This window comes from Hyperolius riggenbachi, chromosome 3 (genome assembly GCF_040937935.1).
Source record: "Hyperolius riggenbachi isolate aHypRig1 chromosome 3, aHypRig1.pri, whole genome shotgun sequence".
NCBI classification, from domain to species: domain Eukaryota; kingdom Metazoa; phylum Chordata; class Amphibia; order Anura; family Hyperoliidae; genus Hyperolius; species Hyperolius riggenbachi.
In genome coordinates this window covers 45107679-45131208 of record NC_090648.1, presented here as the reverse complement: position 1 = coordinate 45131208, position 23530 = coordinate 45107679, and the positions used below count along the sequence as shown (strand labels likewise).

At 47.0% G+C, this 23530-nt stretch overlaps 1 protein-coding gene and 1 long non-coding RNA gene across 4 annotated transcripts in view; one reads left to right on the top strand and one right to left on the bottom strand.

Annotated features, from left to right (window-relative positions):
• LOC137562585 (histidine N-acetyltransferase-like) overlaps window positions 1-18458 on the bottom strand; it is a 65011-nt gene extending 46553 nt beyond the window's left edge. The window contains exon 1 of the mRNA XM_068274075.1: window positions 18373-18458. The gene's annotated coding sequence lies outside the window, so the exon portion shown is untranslated. The remainder of the gene's footprint in view (window positions 1-18372) is intronic.
• The window catches only part of LOC137562587 (uncharacterized), a 173116-nt gene that overhangs the window by 21602 nt on the left and 127984 nt on the right, over window positions 1-23530 (top strand). For all 3 annotated transcript variants that reach the window (XR_011030144.1, XR_011030145.1, XR_011030146.1), the window contains exon 3: window positions 1269-1331. This is a non-coding gene — a long non-coding RNA (uncharacterized lncRNA). The remainder of the gene's footprint in view (window positions 1-1268; window positions 1332-23530) is intronic.

Here is a 23530-nt window from a genome sequence, read left to right as displayed (position 1 = left end):
AAATAAGAAATACATCAATTCAAAGTATATAAATAGCATTTAGAGTATAACAAAGACATTTTTTAGGTAGAAAAATACATATGTTTACACAGATCTGTACATGAGTCCCGAAAATGGGGCAAATGTGGGAGAAAGAGGGACAGGGAGAAAGGGCTCCCAAAGAGGGACTGTCCCTCCAAAAGAGGGACAGTCAGGAGCTATGTGCATTTCTCTGTTTTCCTTCTGTCCTGTGCAAGAGTTTAGGTCCACTTTCAAGTGCCCATAGATTATTCGATTTGGCTGCCAATCGGCCATATGATTCGATAATTATCGAATCAGATAAAAATTGGTGCCGCCAAGAGCATGCTGATAAAGTGTGATAAATATTGGACCGTAATTGGTCGATTGTGGGATGTAGAAGCAACGGTAATTGATGCTCCCTGATCCGGCTTGCTCCCCTGGATCAGGTAGTATGGGGTTTTTGTTGCCCACCTCGGGTTCTCTCTAAGGTATCCACACACTCTTCAATTCTGGCTTTTCTGATCTACTGGCTATTGGGGATGGCAATGCTAAGGAGAACTCATGGAGAAGCATGTGATCAGTTTCATCAATTGATAGATTTGAAATTATTATTTAGTATTTATATAGCGCCGACATCTTCCGCAGCGCTGTACAGAGTATATATATAGTCTTGTCACTAACTGTCCCTCGAAGGAGCTCACAATCTAGTCCTTACCATAGTCATATGTCTGTATTGTGTAGTGCATGTATATTTTTAGCCTAGGGCCAATTTAGGGGGATGCCAATTAACTTATCTGTATGTTTTTGGCATGTGGGAGGAAACCAGAGTGTCCGGAGGAAACCCACGCAGACACGGGGAGAACATACAAACTCCTTGCAAATGTTGATTTGGCTGGGGTTCGAACCGGGGACCCAGCGTTGCAAGGCGAGAGCGCTAACCACTACGCCCACGCTGATTTGCTGGTCCTGATCATGTGTTAAACCAGAAAGTCATCACAGTAAATTAGAACCTTACAAATCTATCAGCTGATCGAACTGATCTCCGTGAGCTCTCCTAAGCGTTGCCATCCCTGCTGGCTGTGTTTGAATAGCTGCTAGGCTACTTGCTGTGTGATTTGGGTACCAGAATGATTTTAAAATCTGCCATCTGAACTTTGTCCACTAGATGGCAATGCAGACACCGTAAACAGAGAGGTTATTTTTTGCAGAAGTCTAACTGTACTAGTAAGCATTCTGTATACAGTATGTCCTACTTGTTTCTCATGCAGGCTTAACAGACTGTGATTTGGATGAAGTAATAGTGATCAATTCAGCAAACTGAGAAAGACGAGGTAAGGCCAAACGGTTCTGCCCTTTCCAATAGAACTATCTTGCAACTCTAAAGCGGACCTGAACTCAGGGCTACCTCTCTGCTCTAAAAGATTAGCAACAGCATCATCACCTTTCAAGCAAAACATTTGTTACAGCTGATACAAATCCTGCAATACGTCTGCAGTGTGTCTACTTCCTGCTTTCATGGAAGCAGACATAGGGTTAACATACCATGCTTTACAAATGTTCAGAATCTCAGATTTGCTCATGTTAAGTTTAAAGTGAACCCGAGATGAAAATAAACTGATGAGGTAAACAATTGTATTTATCCTCCTACTCATAAAATGTTTCTTTTTTTTTAGATATTCCATGATTTTATTTTATATTTAAACATTTACAAAGTGGATTGAATGTTTGTTGTCTTTGCTCAGTGGCAGCCTATTACGTGTCCCTAAATGAAAATAAATGAACTATTGACCTTTTTTTTTTTATCTCTCCCTGCCCTCAGAAGTTGTATTTTTCCAGGAAAACTTTTATGGCTGTAATTTGCTTATCAGTGATGGTTACTATATTCCTGACAAGGTACTGACAAGACAGAAGCCGTCACTTCCATGCCTAGAAATTAACTCTTTCAGGCAGTAAAATAAAGCAAGTAAACCAGCCTGATTATTAATCTATTTTGCACTGTATATACACCTGTTTATCTCATCATGGGCTTGATTCACTAAGACAAATAGCATGCCCTATTCGAGTTAACATGCCTTATGAGAGCTAACACGCCTTATCCATGTTAACACGCCTTACCAGAGTAGCACAGCGAATGCTACAAACTTATGCCTGCTAATTGGCAATCCACTCGTCCTGCCCTGAGCCCCTGCGGGTTCGTAGCACTTGCTATGCTATGCTGATAAGGCGTGTTAACTTTGATAAGGCATGTTACCTTTGATAAGGAGTGTTAATTCAGAATAAGGCATGCTATTTGTCTTAGTGAATAAGGCCCCATGTCACATGTTGCCGTAGGTACACTTTACCCACTTCAGGACCACAGTGCTAAACCCCCCTAAAGACCAGGCTATATTTTACTAAAAGGGCCACTGCAGCTTTAAGGCCAAGCTGCAGGGCCGCACAACACAGCACACAAGTGATTCCCCCCCACCCTTTTCTCCCCACCAACAGAGCTGTCCAGTTTTTTTGTGTTTTTTTTTATATATATAAATATTTATAGAGTGTTTTTGTTATTAAAAAAAGTTTTTGTCCCCCCCCCAGCCAGCCTATTACTGCCGATCGCTCTTTTGTGCCCCAGAGGGACAGCCGTGTCACACTGATCGCTGATCACAGCGCTGTAGTATGTAAATAGACGGCGGCCATGCCGTCTAACAGTCTACCGAGCGGCAATAGCCGCTCGGAGACTGAAGAGGGGGCGGGGCTCCGCCCCCGAGAGAAGGAGATGCGCGCGCAGGATGATCTCCTTCAGTAGCCGGCTCCAGGACGATGCCAATTGGCGTTAGGCGGTCCTGAGGCTGCAGCCGCAACCACGCCCATAGGCGTGGGGCGGTCTTCAAGTAGTTAAAGTGATTCTGAAGTGATTAAACAAATACTCACCCAAGGAGAGGGAAGGCTGTGGGTCCTATAGAGCCTTTCTTCTCACAGTCCCTGCGTTTGCTACAGGATCCCCCATTCATATTCTCCGCTGCAAGAGGCTTCAGCAGTGTTTGGGATCCCGAGTGCTCCTGAAAACGGGCGGCTCTGTACTGCTCATGTGAGGGATCGGGAATGAGCAAATATGGAGCAGCCTGTCTTCTGAGAGCACTCGGGCTGCCGAAGCCTCCCACAGTGGCAGAGAGCAGTCTCCGATCCATGGGTCTGAGACCGCTAACGAAGGAGCCAGCGCCGAAACGAGGAGAACATGGGCCATATGCAATTAACTTTGTCACCGGCCTTCCATTTTCTCATCTCACCCCACCCGGCTAATTTTTCATGCCACCCGGCTGGAAAAAAATTTCTGGAGAGAACACTGGACAAGATATCAAAATATCACCTAGGAGAAAAGTCAAGAGAAAAAGTGTATTGCATATGGGCCCATGAGAGGAATAGGAGGGCTCTATAGGACCCAGGGCCTTCCCTCACCTTAGTATCTGTTTTTTTTTCCAATTGGTTCAGACTCACTTTAAGGAAACTGGCTGACATGAATGTAGATACAGCGAATAGACTGTTGGTGACTTTAGATAGTAGTATGGAGGGGTCGGGGGCCGTATGACATGGTATTGGTAACTGCCTGTAAACACGTATGACATCACAGCATATGCATGTGTTCATTCCTATCACCGCTCTCTGAAAGAAAAATGTGTCGCCTAAAGTGACCTGTAACATAATAAGATAAACATATCTGTACAGTCCCAATCCTACACAGAACTAGCATGTTCTTTTTTTCTCACTGTAGGGGTTAAGAATTCAGAGCAGTAAATGACACTCCCTCTTTCTGCAGTGGAACTGCAGTCTGATTCTCCCCGATATCTAATCAGAGGTCATAAAACACTTGCGTGGCTGAAAAACACATCGGAGTGCAGGGAACAGATAACAAGCCCTATAGTTCAAGATTAGTGTGTATGGGAGCTGAGTAATAAAGTTTTGGCTGTTTCAGGTACAAAAAGATAGTTTTTTTTTTTTTTTTTAAACATGAAATAAGGCTTTGGGATTTCAGAAAAGTCCTATATAGGATTAGGACTATTGGATACAACTGTTATCACTTTATTTTCACTTCAGGTTTGCTTTAAGGCCATTCCTACATGGAACAGAATCCGCGAGCAATGCAACTGACTTTAGGAATACTCGTGTTCACGAGTTTGTGTAGAAGTTACCTGATATACAGATGGTAGGATATAGATATCTCTAAGGCTGCTTACACACTAAGACGTTACAGGTGCACGTTAGTGCACCTGTAACGTTCCCCCAACGCACAGCAATGTAACACAAGTGGGCTGTTCACACAGCCCACGTTGCGTTACATGTAACGCTGCACGTTCTCCGGAAAGTGCAGCATGCTACGGCGTTAGAGCGGCTATAGCCGCGTTAGACTGTTTGCACATGCTCAGTGGGGGGCGGAGAGGAGGCGGGGAGATGCCGCTACAGTAGCCGCACACATGGCTACTTAATATTCACTGCACTGGCGGCCGCTGATTGGCCGGCGGGACCACGTGATGCGGAGTGTCTCACTCCGCATCACGTGGTCTCGCCGGCCAATCAGCGCCACTGTGCGAGACCTTATGCGGATAGAGCCGCCTAACGCGGCTCACTCTACCGTCCTCTCCCGCATCACCATGCGTTGCATTAGGTGCACGTTATGCGACCTTAACGTAGCACCTAACGCAACGTCTTGGTGTGCAAGTAGCCTAAATGACAAATATATAGCTCAGTACACACGCTATGCCTCGGTTGTTGCAGATGAACTATAAACAACGGCTCAGTTGAGAATTGTTTTAAAAGACCAACCCAATGATGGTAAAAGACAGCGATTATCGTCCATGTACTGTAGGTTTGGACAATATTCAGTTAGTCATTCATTCCGAACGAAAAAAAGCGATCAATCCATTCAAAGTACTTAAGTGTGGCCAGTTCCGCATCCTCATTTTTGCGCTTCCAGTGACGATCCGATCGGCAGACCCTCGTTGCGCCATTATTGACTTCAAATGTGCGTCGACATTGTTCGCTCATTGCTAACCGTCGGGGATCTCTTGTTTTCTGACGACCACGGTTAAAATATGCAGGATACCCACTTTTATGGTCATTTTCCTTGTTTCCCTATCAGGAACACTTCCTATAAGGGAAAGACCGTTTTCTCGAGTAACGGTAACAAAGCAACTATTACTGTACAGTAGAATCTCATTATAGTAAACTCTGATATAGTAAACCTCTGGATATAGTAAACTCAGTCCCCAGGTCCTGACAAATGCGTCTGTATAAATATACAACGTAGGGCCAATTGTGATGTAGTAAACTTCTAATATAGTAAACTACCTAGCCAGGTCCCTTAGCGTTTACTATAGAGAGATTCTACTGTAATACCAAAAGAAGGTAAGGACCGGGCATACTGTTCTAACTACCACACATCTCCATTATTAACACACAGGTTAAAGAGGAACTCTACAGAAAATGACAATGAAAAAAAATGCTTATTTTTTACAACATTCATTTATAGATTATTTAGTCAGTGTTTGGCCATTGTAAAATCTTTCCTTTCCCTCATTTACATTCTGACATTTATCACTTGTGGTGACATCTTTAGTCCTGTCAGGTGATCTGTATGGAATGTTCGTTTACAGAGAGTTCTATGCACAGAGAGAGATATTGCTTGCTAGGCAGTTGGAAACAGATGTTATTTCCCATAATGCAGTGATGGGCTAACCTTGGCACTCCAGCTGTGACAAAACTACAAATCCCATCATGCCTCTGCCTCGCTGAGTTATGCTTAGAGCTGTCAGAGTATTGCAATGCCTCATGGGACTTGTAGTTCCACCACAACTGGATTGCCAAAGTTAGCCATCACTGCCATAATGCAACGAGGTTCACAGACAGGAAACTGTCAGGACCTCGGTCATGACATCACACTGTGGGAGGGGTTTCACCACAATATCAGCCATACAGACCCCCCAATGATCTATTTGAGAAAAGGTACAGATTTCTCATGGGAAAGGGGGTATCAGCTACTGATTGGGTTCAATCCATGGTTCCTATAAAATATATTCTAAAATACTTACATCCAGAATAGAAAAAATAATAGATCTACTATAAGGTAACGACCAATCAGGATTTAGAAAATCAAATCAAATGACGGATGGTATATTTGCCTCAATTGGATTTTAACAGAACTCAAAGATTAACCATAAAGAACAAATTATGGTAGCAGTTGATGCCAAAAAGGCATCTGACCACCTATCCATATGTATTTGAAGTATTAAAGTGTACCTGAGACAGGGGATATAAAAAATTATACATACCTGGGGCTTCCTCCAGCCCCCTTCAGGCTGATTGCTCCCTTGCTGTCCTCCTGCAGCACCTGGATCTTCCGTTATTCAGCCCGTAAAGTCCTTCAGTCTGGGGAATAGTATGCAAGCGCAGAACACTTCCGGTGACGAGAGCGTGATGGGGGGAGCGTGCAGCCAGACTGCGCATGCTCTAACTGGCCCTGGCTCAAGGACCTTCTAGGCCGAATACAGGAGGATCGAGGCGGCAGAGGAGGATGGCGAGGGAGTGATCAGCTTGGAGGGGGTTGGAGGAAGCCCCAGGGTTGTATAATTTTTTTTATATACCCCGTCTCAGTTACACTTTAACTCGGGTTAGCCGCCTGGAGCTCAATACAGAGTATAACGCGCAGATGGCGTTTTTATTCACCTCCTGGGGGATCCAGACTTCGGCAGCTGTTCTCCTTCCTGTCCTCTGAGGCTCTGAATCACTCTGGTGAGATCGCCGTCAGTGATCTCACTACAGGGTTACAGCGCCACCCAGAGGACGGAGGTAAAATTGCAGCACTGGAGCCCAGGGAGGTGAGTGACAGCAGGGGCTCCTGCAGAGACTCTGGCGGCATGATTTTTTCCTGATTTTAGGGTCTGAAATGTTTTACAAAGAACCTAAAATCTGGAAATAATCATACCGCCAGGTGGGGTTAAAGCAGTTCAAATTTGGGGGTGGTATCATTGACAGAATAAAATATAATTTTTAGGAGTAGGAGGATAAGTACAATTGTTTATTTCATCCGTTTATTTTCACCTCGTATTCACTTTAACAAAACCCAAACAATCCTCTAAGCCGGTATGTGTGGAAACAATGCGAGAATTCTGCAGATACTCTAACTTTAAAATAAATAATTCAGAATCGACCATATTACACATCGGATGTACGCGAGAGATACTAGACGATATTAAGTCATTATATCAATTTAATGGCACCCTAGCACTCACATTCAGTATCTGGGAAGTAACTTACGCGGGAATTCTAGCGATTCGTTAAAAAATAATTACATTCCAGACAGTACAAGAATAATGTGAAAGATTATTAAACACCATAAAAAATGCATACATTAAAGAGAACCTGAGGTGTGTTTAAAGAATGTTATCTGCATACAGAGGCTGGATCTGCCTATACAGCCCAGCCTCTGTTGCTATCCCAAACCCCACTAAGGTCCCCCTGCACTCTGCAATCCCTCATAAATCACAGCCTCCCTGTGCAGGCTGTGTTTACATCTGTAGTGTCAGTCTCAGCTGCTCCCCCGCCTCCTGCATAGCTCCGGTCCCTGCCCCCGTCCCTTCCCTCCAATCAGCAGGGAGGGAAGGGATGCAGGCGGGGACTGGAGTTCTGCAGGAGGCGGGGAGAGCAGCAGACTGACACTATAGAGATAAACACAGCCAGCTCTGACAAGCTGTTTGTCAGCAGCATGGCTGTGATTTATGAGGGATTGCAGAGTGCAGGGGGACCTTAGGGGGGTTTGGGATAGCAACAGAGGCTGGGCTGTATAGGCAGATCCAGCCTCTGTATGCAGATAATATTCTTCAAACCCACCTCGGGTTCTCTTTAAAAAGCAGTGCCAGGAAACTTGGGCGAAGGGTGAAAATGAAAAAGCAGCGTTAATTACTATTCCCCCTCCACGCTGCCATGGACTCAGGATATCCGGCGACCTTTTTGTCTCGATACAAAAAACCTGACAGGACTAAAGATTTTGGCACCAGTGATACATTTCAGAATGTAAATCAGGGAGAGGAAAGATTTTGTTATGGGCAAAAACTGACTCAATCATTTATAAATTAATATTGTAAAAATAAATAAATAAATAAGCAATTTTATTCATTAGATTATTTTCAGTAAAATTCCTCTTTTACCCATTAGCAGCTTCAAAGGAATTATTTCGCTTTAGTACACTGCTATCTCAGCCAGCAAAACTTGTTGTGCTGTATATTCTTGGAATGCTTTGATGCCTCTCTGCTAGCAGAGGATATAGAAACTGAAAGCAGAAGTCCCCTGTTATTGTCTCACTCTGCCCCCTAGTGACAAGTTACCATAAATACACATTACAACAGTACTAATTAGTAGCAAGGAAATGTAACAAATAAGAAATTAAAAAAATGTGCTGAAATACATTTGCCTGGAGCAATTGCAAGCAAGGACCCATACAAGACTGATAGTGACCTCCAGGCAGGGAGATCAGATCTCTTAAAATCAAAAACATGAGACCATAGATTGAAAACACAAGAACATGTAGAGCTTTTTATACATAGACCAAAGACACTGACATCTCTGATAGACAGATGTACCCTAACACACGTCGGCAGGCGCGCATACACGGCACACACACACTGTACACACACACTGTACACAGAGACCCCTCCCCACACACACACTGTGCACACTCACTGTACACACACACACACACACATACTGTACACAGAGACCCACACGAACACTGTATACACACACACACACACACACAGACCCCCCCCCCCCCACACACACACACTGTACACACATACACTGTACACAGACACACACACACATACTATACACAGAGACCCCCCCCCACACACACACGCTACACACACACTACACAGACACACACACACACTGTACACACACACACACACACACACACACTGTACACACACACTGTACACAGACACATGCACACACACACTGTACACAAACACTGTACACACACACGCTGTACACAGACACACACACTGCACACAGAAACGCACACTGCACACACACACACCGCACACACATACTGTACACAGACTCACACACACTGTACACAGACACACACTGTACACAGACACACACATACTGTACACAGACACACACACACACTGTACACACACACACACACACTGTACACACACACACACACACACACACACACACACTGTACACAGAGACCCCCCCCACACACACACACACTCTGTACACACATACACTGCATACACTGTACACAGACACACACACACATACTATACACAGAGACACCCCCCCACACACACACACTACACAGACACACACACACTGTACACAGACACACACACACACACTGTACACAGAGACCCACACACACACACACTGTACACAGACACATGCGCACACACACACACACACACACTGTACACAGACACATGCACACACACACACACTGTACACACACACACGCTGTACACAGACACACACACACACTGCACACAGAAACGCACACTGCACACACACACCGCACACAGACGCAAACTGTACACAGACACACACACACACATACTGTACACAGAGACTCACATACACTGTACACAGACCCACACACACACACACACTGCACACACACGCAAACAGTACACAGACACACACACACACTGTACACACACTGTACACACACACACTTTCACACACACACTCATGTCCAAAAGTTTTCAAAATGCTACCAATACTGGCTTTAACTAAGTTTGCTGCTTCGGTGTTTATAATGGCACTTTGCATATAATTTAGAATTTTATGAAGAGTGATCAGATGAATTGCAAAGTCTTTCTTTGTCCTGGAAATGAACTTAATCCCCCCCCCCAAAAAAAAACATTTCCCCTGCCACAAAAGGACCTGCTGAGATCATATCAGTAATCTTCTCGTTAATATAGGTGACATTGTTGTGGAGCACAAGGCTGCACGTCATTCTGTTATGCTGATTGAGTTAGAATAGCAGACTGGAAATATTTAAACGTAAATGTAAAGCCACTGTAAAAAAAAAAAAAGGGAAAAAAAAAGAAAAAGGCGGATACTCTATGGAGAGGGACATCTCTGGATCCTCTGTAGATAAGTCTTTCTGAAAGAGGCGGATACTCTATGGAGAGGGACATCTCTGGATCCTCTGTAGATAAATCTTTCTGAAAGAGGCGGATACTCTATGGAGAGGGACATCTCTGGATCCTCTGTAGATAAGTCTTTCTGAAAGAGGTGGATACTCTATGGAGAGGGACATCTCTGGATCCTCTGTAGATAAGTCTTTCTGAAAGAGGCGGATACTCTATGGAGAGGGACATCTCTGGATCCTCTGTAGATAAGTCTTTCTGAAAGAGGCGGATACTCTATGGAGAGGGACATCTCTGGATCCTCTGTAGATAAATCTTTCTGAAAGAGAATCTGTAAAGAAATAAACAGCCCCTGGAGGATACTTACCTCGGGAGGGGGAGGCCTCTGGATCCTAATGAGACTTCCCCGTCCTTTTCACCCTCTGGGATCCAGCGCTGGCAGCCCCCAAACACCGGCCACATAAATATTTACCCTCCGGCTCCAGCGCAGGCTCAATAGTGGCTTCCTGATGGGCTCCGGTGGGAGTAGCCAGGTCGGCTACTTCCAATCGTGTCTTCTCTATTGCGCAGCGGAGTCATGCCTGCACAGTAAAGCGGACTCGATCAGGCTTGGCTATTTCCGCAAAAAGCCGCTACTGCGCTGGAGCTGGGGGTGGAAGAGGATGGGGAAGCCTCATTAGGACCCAGAGGCTTCCCCCTCCCACGGTAAGTACCCCCAAGGGGCTGTTTTGTTTTGTTACAAGTGTACTTTAATCTTTTCACTTTGGAGGAACCCTTCAAATGATTTCTGGATCTCAGGGAACCCCTTTATTTTGCAGGTGGTACAGTCTGTAAAAGAAGGTGTGCCTTCAAACTTTTTCTTAACTGTAACAGCCTCTTTGTTTAGCCTCCATTCCATATTCCTCCTCTATAGTGTCCCCACTACAGTAACCTGTGTTATAGTTTCTTATTATAGCTCCCACAAAGTTTGGTTCTCCCCTATAATAGGGCTCTCAATTATATTGCCTCACTACTGTTTATTATTACTGTGCCCCTTATAATACTGACCCCCAATTTAGCCCTTCTTTTTATAGAGGAGCCAAAGAGGTACTTTTTCTCTACTTCAACTGAGACCAGGAGGGGGAAATGTCAAGGAACCCTGGATGAGAAAGCCTGCTCTAGAGCTATGCCTCTCCTCTCCTGGTGTCCTCTGTCCACCGTGGTCACTCCCCGTTGCAGGTATTCTACCAAATGGTCGACTACGAATTTGGGGATCCCTGGAAGGCTTTGGAAGCACTTGTGCCCTGAGTCCTTCCAAGGATGGTCACTCCGTACCTCGCCTGCATGAGCACGCACTTATGCGCAGTACGGACCTGGGGTACTGTAAGTGTAAACTAGCTCTTTCACAATCACTGGTTTTCATACAAATGGGAATTTTCTTTGCGAAAATTTGCTGAAAAAAATCGCACAAGTGGAAACTGATGGCACCTAAATCAACCATATAAGAACTTCAAGGAGAGAGTTTCAGTTGTTGTGAAGAAGCCTTCAGAGCACCCAAGAATATCTAGCAAGCGCCAGGATTGTCTCCTAAAGACGATTCAGCTGTGGAATCTGGGTACCACCAGTACAAAACCTGCTCAGTAATGGCAGGTGTGAGTACATCTGCATGCACAGGGAGGAAAAGACTTTTGGAAGAGGACTTGGTGTCAAGAAGGGCAGCAAATAAGCCACTTCTCTCAAAAAAAACCCATCAGACATGGGCTGATATTCTGCAAAAACTTCAGGGACTGAACTGCTGGGGATGGGGGTAAAGTCGTTTTCTTTCCGAATGTTTGGGGCATCTAGCAAAATGATTGTCTGGAGAAGACAAGGTGATCGCTACCATCAGTCCTGTCTCATGCCAACGGTAACGCACCCTGAGACCATTCATGTGTGGGGTTGCTTCTCATCCATGGGAGTGGGCTCACTCACAATTCATGTGTGGGGCTGCTTGTCATCCAAGGGAGTGGACTCACTCACAATTTGGCCTATGAACACAGCCATGAATAAAGAATAGTACTATACATCCTCCAGCAGCAACTTCTTCCAACTATCCAAGAACAGTTTGGTGAGGAACAATGCCTTTTCCAGCATGATTGAAGGACCGTGCCATAAGACGCAACTGATAACCAAGTGGCTCGGGAAACAAAACATTGAAATTTTAAGTCCACGGCCGAGAAACTCCCTAGTAGAATCCAACTGAGAACTTGTGGTCAAACCTCAAGAGGCGGGTGGACAAACAAAATCCCACAAATTCGGACAAATTCCAAGCATTGATTATGAAAGTACGGGTCGCCATCAGTCAGGATTTGGCCCAGAAGTTGGTTGACAGCATACCACGGGTGAAATGCAAAGATATTGAGAAAGAAGGACCAACACTGCAAATACTGACTCTTTGTGTAAACGTGATGTAATTGCCAATAAAAGCCTTTGAAACCTAGGAAATGCTTGTAATTATGCTTTAATACACCACAGAAAGAACTGTTAAAAATATCTAAAAGCACTGAAGCAGCGACTTTGTGCAAACCAATATTTGTGCCACTCTCAAAACTTTTAGCCATGACTGTAGAGTGATTTCCTGTTAAACAGACATCGAGGCACACAGAGGTCCCACCCAGGGCTGATTTACCATAAGGCACTGTAGGCATGTGCCTACAGGCCCCTGATGATGGAAAGGCAGCTCAGTCCCCTCCCCTAGCGCCAGAGTCCTGAGCGGAATGTAAATGAGAGGTTATTCACCCTGCTCTTGGCATTCCACTGACAAGATTTCCCTTCAGTTGTGGGAACCACTAGCTTATTAATACTGAGGGAACCTCTGGCTACCTAATACTAAGGGACACCTGTAGCTTCCTATGACAGGCAAGGTAAGTAAGGCAGAAGTGACAGCTGAGCCAGCCTGCACATTTTGCAGTTCAGTTTGGTTGGGGTTTGTGGGTTCATGAAGGGGGAAGTCTATGGTGCCAGGACATCTGTGCCTATAGGCTCCGGTGAGGTAAATCTGAGCCTGGTCCTACCACACACTATATAAGAACATGTGATTTGTAGCATCCACACATCAGAATACAGAGATCTGCAATACAGGCATCGGGGCACAGCCAGCTCCAATACACAGCAATCAATATAAGGAGAATAGGCGATGCATGGGTACCAGGGCACAGCCATCTCTGACCCACAGACATCAGAATATAGTATATAACATCAGGGATGAGATATAAGCTGAAAATGCAGAGATTCAAGTACACTAATGGCTATGGGAAAAACACACCTCCAAATATCACCACAGACCTGTCACCCCTGGATACTCAGCACAACAGTACACACAGGGGATGAGCTGCCCGGGGCAACAGGCCTAGTCTAAGGGAATAGAATAGAGTAACAGAGTTTTCCATTTCACAGATATAGAAACAGAGATTTCCCAAATACGTGAATCAAGGCATGGACATTTTTAGGACACAGAAGTCTCTCACACACACAGGCATCAGGACACGGGGGTCTCACACACACACAGACGTCAGGACATGGGGGTCTCACACACAGACGTCAGGACATGGGGGTCTCACACACAGACGTCAGGACATGGGGGTCTCACACACAGACGTCAGGACATGGGGGTCTCACACACAGACGTCAGGACTTGGGGGTCTCACACACACAGACGTCAGGACACAAGGGTCTCACACACACAAACTTCAGGGCACGGGGGTTTTACACACAGACCTCAGGACACAAGGGTCTCACACGCACAGGCATCAGGACACGGGGCTCTCACACACAGACCTCAGGACACGGGAGTCTCACAGACACAGGCATCAGGACATGGGTGTCTCACACACACTGACATCAGGACACGGGGGTCTCACACACAGATATCAGGACACGGGGGTCTCGCACACAGACGTCAGGACACGGGGGTCTCACACACACAACTGTCAGGACACGGGGGTCTCACACACACAGACGTCAGGACACGGGGGTCTCGCACAAACAGATGTCAGGACACAGGGGTCTCACACACACAGACCTCAGGACACAGGGGTCTCACACACACACAGACGTCAGGACACGGGGGTCTCACACACACAGACCTCAGGATACGGGGGTCTCACACACACAGATGTCAGGACACAGGGGTCTCACACACACAGACATCAGGACACGGGGGTTTCACACACACAGAAATCAGGACACGGGGGTCTCACAGACACAGACCTCAGGATACGGGGGTCTCACACAGACGTCAGGACACGAGGGTCTCACACACAGAGACGTCAGGACACGGGGGTCTCACACACACAGACATCAGGACATGGGGGTCTCACACACACTGACATCAGGACACGGGGGTCTCACACACAGATATCAGGGCACGGGGGTCTCACACACACAGACGTCAGGACACGGGGGTCTCACACACACAAACGTCAGGACACGGGGGTCTCACACAAACAGACGTCAGGACACGGGGGTCTCACACACACAAACGTCAGGACACGGGGGTCACACACACACAGACCTCAGGACACGGGGGTCTCACTCACACAAACCTCAGGATATGGGGGTCTCACACACACAGACGTCAGGACACGAGGGTTTCACACACACAGACATCAGGACACGGGGGTCTCACACACACAGAAATCAGGACACGGGGGTCTCACACACACACAGACGTCAGGACATGGGGGTCTCACACACAGACGTCAGGACATGGGGGTCTCACACACAGACGTCAGGACATGGGGGTCTCACACACACAGACGTCAGGACACAAGGGTCTCACACACACAAACTTCAGGGCACGGGGGTTTCACACACAGACCTCAGGACACAAGGGTCTCACAGGCATCAGGACACGGGGCTCTCACACACAGACCTCAGGACACGGGGGTCTCACAGACACAGGCATCAGGACATGGGTGTCACACACACTGACATCAGGACACGGGGGTCTCACACACAGATATCAGGACACGGGGGTCTCGCACACAGACGTCAGGACACGGGGGTCTCACACACACAACCGTCAGGACACGGGGGTCTCACACACACAGACGTCAGGACACGGGGGTCTCGCACAACCAGATGTCAGGACACGGGGGTCTCACACACACAGACCTCAGGACACAGGGGTCTCACACACACACAGACGTCAGGACACGGGGGTCTCACACACACAGACCTCAGGATACGGGGGTCTCACACACACAGACGTCAGGACACAGGGGTCTCACACACACAGACATCAGGACACGGGGGTTTCACACACACAGAAATCAGGACATGGGGGTCTCACACACACTGACATCAGGACACGGGGGTCTCACACACACAGACCTCAGGATACGGGGGTCTCACACAGACGTCAGGACACGAGGGTCTCACACACACAGACGTCAGGACACGGGGGTCTCACACACACAGACATCAGGACATGGGGGTCTCACACACACAGACATCAGGATATGGGGGTCTCACACACACAGACGTCAGGACATGGGGGTCTCACACACACAGACCTCAAGACATGGGGGTCTCACACACACAGACGTCAGGACACAAGGGTCTCACACACACAAACGTCAGGACACAAGGGTCTCACACACACAAACGTCAGGACACGGGGGTTTCACACACAGACCTCAGGACACGGGTGTTTCACACACACAGGCATCAGGACATGGGTGTCTCACACACACTGACATCAGGACACGGGGGTCTCACACACAGATATCAGGGCACGGGGGTCTCACACACACAGACGTCAGGACACGGGGGTCTCACACACACAAACGTCAGGACACGGGGGTCTCACACAAACAGACGTCAGGACACGGGGGTCTCACACACACAAACGTCAGGATACGGGGGTCACACACACAGACCTCAGGACACGGGGGTCTCACTCACACAAACCTCAGGATATGGGGGTCTCACACACACAGACGTCAGGACACGAGGGTTTCACACACACAGACATCAGGACACGGGGGTCTCACACACACAGAAATCAGGACACGGGGGTCTCACACACACTGACATCAGATCACGGGGTCACACACACACACATCAAGACACGGGGGTCTCACACACACAGGCATCAGGACATGGGGTTCTCACACACACACACACAAACATCAGGACACGGGAGTCTCACACACACAGGCATCAGGACACGGGGGTCTCACACACAGACCTCAGGACACGGGGGTCTCACACACACAGGCATCAGGACATGGGGTTCTCACACACACACACACAAACATCAGGACACGGGAGTCTCACACACACAGGCATCAGGACACGGGGGTCTCACACACAGACCTCAGGACACGGGGGTCTCACACACACAGGCATCAGGACATGGGGTTCTCACACACACACACACAAACATCAGGACACGGGAGTCTCACACACACAGGCATCAGGACACGGGGGTCTCACACACAGACCTCAGGACACGGGGGTCTCACACACACAGGCATCAGGACATGGGTGTCTCACACACACTGACATCAGGACACGGGGGTCTCACACACACACATATCAGGGCACGGGGGTCTCACACACACAGACGTCAGGACACGGGGGTCTCGCACACACAGACGTCAGGACACGGGGGTCACACACACATAGACATCAGGACACGGGGGTCTCACACACACAGACATCAGGACAGGGGGGTCACACACACACAAACATCAGGACACGGGGGTCTCACACACACAGACATCAGGACACGGGGGTCACACACACACAAACGTCAGGACACGGGGGTCTCACACACACAAACATCAGGACACGGTGGTCTCACACACACACACACAGACATCAGGACACGGGGGTCTCACACACACAGACACACACACATATCAGGAGATGGGGTCTAAAACACATAGGGCAGGCTTTCTCAGCCAGGGTTCCTTGAGGACTCTGCAGGGGTTCCTTGGCAATTTTTCCCCATCGTGGGGGTTGGGGGAAATATGATAGAGAGCACTACAATGGGGATACTGTAAAAAGAAGCACTAAATTGGTGGTCAGAATAATAATGAACACATTAATACAAGGCACTGGAATAAAGAGACTGTATAATGAAGGGCACTGTAATAGGACACTGACAGCCACACCAGCTTTCAAAGATCATGCCACCTGCAAAATAGGCAAAATAAGTGCAGGGGTTCCTTCAGATCCAAAAAGTATGTGCAGGGTTCCTCCAGGGTAAAAAGGTTGAGAAAGGCTCACGTAGGGGGTCTCTCACACTCAGACATCAGGATACGGGGGTCTCACATACATAGGGGGTCTCACACACCCAGACATCAGGATACGGGTGTCTCTTACACACAGACATCAGGATATGGGGGTCTCACACACCCAGGCATCAGGATATGGGGGTCTCTCACACACAGACATCAGGACACAGGGTCTCACATACATAGGGGGTCTCACACACCCAGACATCAGGATATGGGGGTCTCACATACACAGACATCAGGACACAGGATCTCACATACATAGGGGGTCTCACACACCCAGACATCAGGATATGGGGGTCTCTCACACACAGACATCAGGATATGGGGGTCTCACACACCCAGGCATCAGGATATGGGGGTCTCTCACACACAGACATCAGGACACAGGATCTCACATACATAGGGGGTCTCACACACCCAGACATCAAGATATGGGGGTCTCTCACACACAGACATCAGGGCATGGGGGTCTCTCACACATAGGGAGTCTCTTACGCACAGATATCAGGACATGGAGGTCTCACATACATAGGGGGACTCTCACACACAGACATCAGGGCATGGGGGTCTCACACACACGGGGGGTCTCACATACATAGGGACACACAGAGAGAGACACACAGAGAGACGCTGAGATCTCCTCATACAGACAGAATAAGCCACAGACACCTGCAGGTGACATCACAGGTCAGTCGCCCCCTGGTACTCCGATCATCTGTCCCCTCCATCGTCCTCCTCACACACAGACACATAAAACACAGACATCTCCTCAGAGACAAGCATGTTTTAATGAAGGCATCAATTCACAGCCGGCTCCTTCTCTCCAGTCCTGATGCTCCAGAGAGCTCATCCACAGGCATCTCGTTTAACACAGGCACCTCTGATACACCGACATCCTCACACAGACACCTCCAGCCTAGGCAGACCCCATCAGCTGCTGAGCCTGAAAGATAATGCAGAAATTGTACCGTCAGGTTGGTAAGTCTGTGTCCCTGGTATTCTCCTGTGCTGCCTATGTTCATCTGTCTGCCTATATCTTCCCTCTGCGCCCTCCCCTCTCTGAAATCCCTGCTCCCCTCCCCCTATGTGGAAGAAAGGACTGCCAGCATACCCCCCCCCCCCCTCCTCTCTCTCTCCGCTCTTCTCATGCCTCCCACCTCCAGCTATTCACCAGCCTGCACAGAGGGGTGGGCACACACATGGGCACAGGGATAGGAAGAGGTGCTGGGCTGAGATGGCGAGGATGAGGATAGGGGGAGGCTGCGTTCCCTGGGTGACAGCACGTGCCAGACCCTCGCCAGCCCACACAATGCAGGGCAGGCTTGTACCAGGCATCGGAGGTGGGCACAGACTGCGCTTTCTCCTTCATCCGAGTACAGGGTGCCCTCTCATGTGCTGGCGAAGGGCAGACGGAGGCGTAACGATGCTGCAAACCATCGCACGTTAATGCAGATCCGTTACTAAACTCATCTTTTTTTATTTAAGCGCGTATCCATGAGGCACGGCTCAGGATTAAAAGATGGTGTAAATATTTGGACCACAGAGGTCACCTTTCCTGCATCCTGTCATTTAAAGGTCCCCACACGAGTGATGTCGCTCAAACAACAGCACCCGGCAAAAAGGAAATGACAATTATTATTATTATTGTTGATTTATAAAGTACTGACATATTCTGTGGCGCTGTACAAAGTAAGAAACAAACATGGGGTACATAATAAGACAGACAATGATGTACACCAATATACAAAATACAGAATTGGTAATGACAGTAACAAAAGTAACATGAGGAAAAGAATGTATAGCAAAGGCACAAAAGGGGAGAGAGCCCTGCCCTTGCGGGCTTACAATCTAAAGTAAGCCCGCAAGGGCAGGGCTCTCTCCCCTTTTGTCAGTTTAAAGATGGCCACACACCATACAATTTTTCAAATATCTTTTCAATTCAAGAATTGCAATCAATTTTTCTGACTGATTGTGTAGCGTTTAAAAAAATCTGATCAAGGTACAGTGGGATGCGAAAGTTTAGGCAACCTTGTTAATCGTCATGATTTTCCTGTATATATTGTTGGTTGTTGCGATGAAAAATGTCAGTTAAATATATCATATAGGAGACACACACAATGATATTTGAAAAGTGAAATGAAGTTTATTGGATTTACAGAAAATGTGCAATAATTGTTTAAACGAAATTAGGCAGGCGCATAAATTTGGGCACCACAAAAAAGAAATGAAATCAATATTTAGTAGATCCTACTTTTGTAGAAATTACAGCCTCTAAACACTTCCTGTAGGTTCCAATGAGAGTCTGGATTCTAGTTGAAGGTATTTTGGACCATTCCTCTTTACAAAACATCTCTAGTTCATTCAGGTTTGATGGCTTCCAAGCATGGACAGCTCTCTTTAACTCACACCACAGATTTTTAATTATATTTAGGCCATATGACCATTCCAGGACATTGTACTTGTTTCTCTGCATGAATGCCTTAGTGGATTTTGAGCAGTGTTTAGGGTCGTTGTCTTGTTGATAAGATCCAGCCCCGGCGCAGCTTCATCTTTGTCACTGATTCCTGGACATTGGTCTCCAGAATCTGCTAATACTGCAAGGAATCCATGCGTCCCTCAACTTTAACAAGATTCCCAGTCCCTGCACTGGCCACACAGCCCCATAGCATGATGGAACCACCACCATATTTTACTGAGTTCCAATAATTAATTCTAAATGTTTTGGAATCAATAAAATGACAACAGTGCCCAAATTTATGCACCAGCCTAATTTTATTTAAACAATTATTGCGCACTTTCTGTATATCCAATAAACTTCATTTCACTTCTCAAATATCACTGTGTGTGTGCCTCCTACATAATATATTTAACTGACATTTTTTATTGTAACAACCAATGATTTATACATAAAACCATGACAATTAACAAGGTTGCTCAAACTTTCGCATCCCACTGTACCACACACACATGTTCAATTTTTACCCAATTATAAAAAAAATGATTGAAAACTCAGAGAAAACTGCTTGGAAGTATATATAAGGAAATTGACAATCTACCACACACCATCCAATTCTCATAAAAAATTGATCAGAAAAATCCAGCACTCCCGATTAGACTTTTGTTGAATAAAATGGGAAATCCGATCAGAGTTATTGCTCAAATAAAAAAAGAAGCTTTCCATTTTTCAGAAAATGTGATTATTTTTATTGAATTGCTGTAAAATCTGATTATTTTATTGTATCTTATCACTCTCCTTCACTCCCCACATCCAAAACCTCACAAAGTCCTGCAACTTCCACATTCGTAACATCTGTAAGATTCCCCTTTCCTGACCTCTGCCACCACCAAACTCCTCATCCATGGCCTCATTTCCCGCCTCGACTACTGCAATGCCCTTCTGTCTGGTCTCCCTATGACCCGAATTGCCCCGCTGCAGTCCATCATGAATGTGGCAGCCAGAATTATCCACTCCTCCCATCGCTCCACCAGGGCGGCTCCCCTCCGTGAATCCCTCCACTGGCTTCCTATCCAGTCCAGAATCAAATTCAAGATACTTTGTCCAGGGGCGTAACTAGGCCCCACCGGGCCCCCTGCAGAATTTCTGAGCGGGCTCCCCCCTGGGGCCCGCTCGCGGCCGTTTTGGGGGGCTGGAGGGGTCGCAGCATGAGGGGAAAGCCGTGGCCACAGTCGGCGGGGAGGGGGATGTCCCCCCCCCCTCCCTCACCTTGGGGCGCTCCCCTCCAGCTTAAATAAGTGTCCGTGGGCAGCGGCGGGCAGCAAACAGATACATACCTTCTGTGCGCTCCAGCCTGCGTTCCTCTCGCTAGCCTCTGACGCGACTTCCTGTTATAGCGGAAATTGCGTCAGAGGCTAGCGAGAGGAACGCAGGCTGGAGCGCACGGAAGGTATCTATTTGCTGCTCGCCACTGCCCACGGACACTTATTTAAGCTGGAGGGGAGAGTACCGAGGTGAGGGGGGGGGGAACGTTCCCCCTCCCCGCCAACTGTGGCCACGGCTTTCCCCTCATGCTGCGACATGGCGACGGGCGCCATGGCGACGGGGGAAGCCCAGCAGGAAATCCCGTTCTAAACGGGATTTCCTGCTTTCAGACAGCGCCGGCGGCGATCGGGTTAGGTAGGGGGATGCCGCTTGTCAGCGGCTATCATGTAGGGAGCCCTTGGCTGGCTACATGATTTAAAAAAAAATAATATAAAAGTGCTGCGCCGCCCCCTTGCCGACACAATTGGAACGGCAAGGGGGTTAACAGCTGGAGAGCCAAGTTTGCAGATCACTGGGTTAGGAGATTTTTGTCCATTAGTGGTCCCAAACGATCATTTCCAATAGTTCATACAAAGATCCATTCATAATCGATCTTTCAGCAAACTGTATTATTGGTGGCCATCCGCGCCCTCCGTGTCGTTCCGCCGGGTCCCCGCCGCTCAATAGCCCCTCCGGCCGGTCACGACCGCATGGCTCGGGCTCTCCTGCCTCTGCCAATATGGCCGCCGGAGCTGGCCGCGGCTGCGCAGTCCACACAGCCGCGAGTGCGGCCGCGCAGCTCCAGGGCCAACCCCCCAATCCACGCTGCTGTAGCTTTGGCCATAACATATATATATAGAATAACAGTCACATACCTGATAGAAGGGATGAGCTACACTGAAGGTAAGGAGGACCTGTCCTGGTTCCGGGAGCAGCAATATTATTATTATTGATTTATAAAGCACCAACGTATTCCATGGCACTGTACAAAGTAAGAAATTAACATGGGGTACATAATAATACAGACAATGGTGTACACCAATATACAAAATACAGAATTGGTAATTACAGTGACAACAGTAACATGATATATAAAATGTATGATTTCCAGGACACAAAAAGGTTAGAGAGCACTGCCCTTGTGAGCTTACAATCTAAAGGAATGGGGGGGGGGGGGACGACAAAAGGTGGGGTAATCTACAATAATCATACCTAAAAGGCAGTATGTTTTAGGATATCTGGTAGGAGTGCAACTTGGTCTGAGGAAAAAAGAAGAATGGCCTAAGGTAGAGCGTATGCTGGTCGGGAAAAGCGAGTTTTGTGGGAGCGTTTAAATATATCAAAGGTTGGAGAGTAACGGATGTATTGTGGGAGAGGATTCCAGGGGAGGGGGGAAGGTTGTGAGAAATCTTGTAAATGTGAATGTGAGGAGGTAATTCTAAAGGAGGAGAAAATACAGTTTCGTGGGTTTGATGGGTTGGTATCTGGAAACTAGTGAGGAAATGTCCAGGGAAGAGAGATTGTGGAGAGCTTTGTAGGTTAGGGTTAAGCTAATGTATAATGCTCTGCTGCTGCTCTGCCCAATGAGTATGGGAAAAGCAGCGATACCTGGGCTGGCAGGGATGTATATGGCATCAGTAAACGTGACTGCATTTCTATACACACTGAATAGGGATGTTCAGTGCGATGCTGATAATTCTGATTATGATGATGGATGCTGATGTTATGCCTGGATTTGGGCTGTGTGCTGTTAGCGTTTGTGTGTATGGTGACCGCTCTGCATACAGAATGCTTTCCTGATTTCCCTTATGCTAAATTTTGCCTAACAACTAGAAATTATGATTGTACTTGATTATGATTTTGAAATTGAATTGATTTTGTGCCATCTATTCATAAATGTTGCATGTTTTTTGCAAAATTACCAACGCAGCCGCCAGAAACAAAATGTTCCCATGAATTGCAAAAACACCTTCTCGCAAACCAAAAACAAGTGGGAACACGCCGAAACATTCTTTACAAAAAGAACTTGTAGTTTTTGAGATAATGAATTTTAAAACATTCAAATAATTTTTTTTTAAAAATACACTTTAACCACTTCAGCCTTCAGTCGTTTTTAACCTTATGCATCCGCAATTTTCACCTCCCATTCATTTGCCAATAACTTTATCACTATGAATTGAACTATATCTTGTTTTTTTCTGCCACTAATAAGGCTTTCTTTGGGTGGTACATTTTGCTAAGAATTATTTTTTTTCTAAATGCATTTCAACGAGGAAAAAAATCATTATTTCTCAGTTTTTGGCCATTATAGCTTTAAAATAATACATGCTACCATAGTTAAAACCCACGTATTTTATTTGCACATT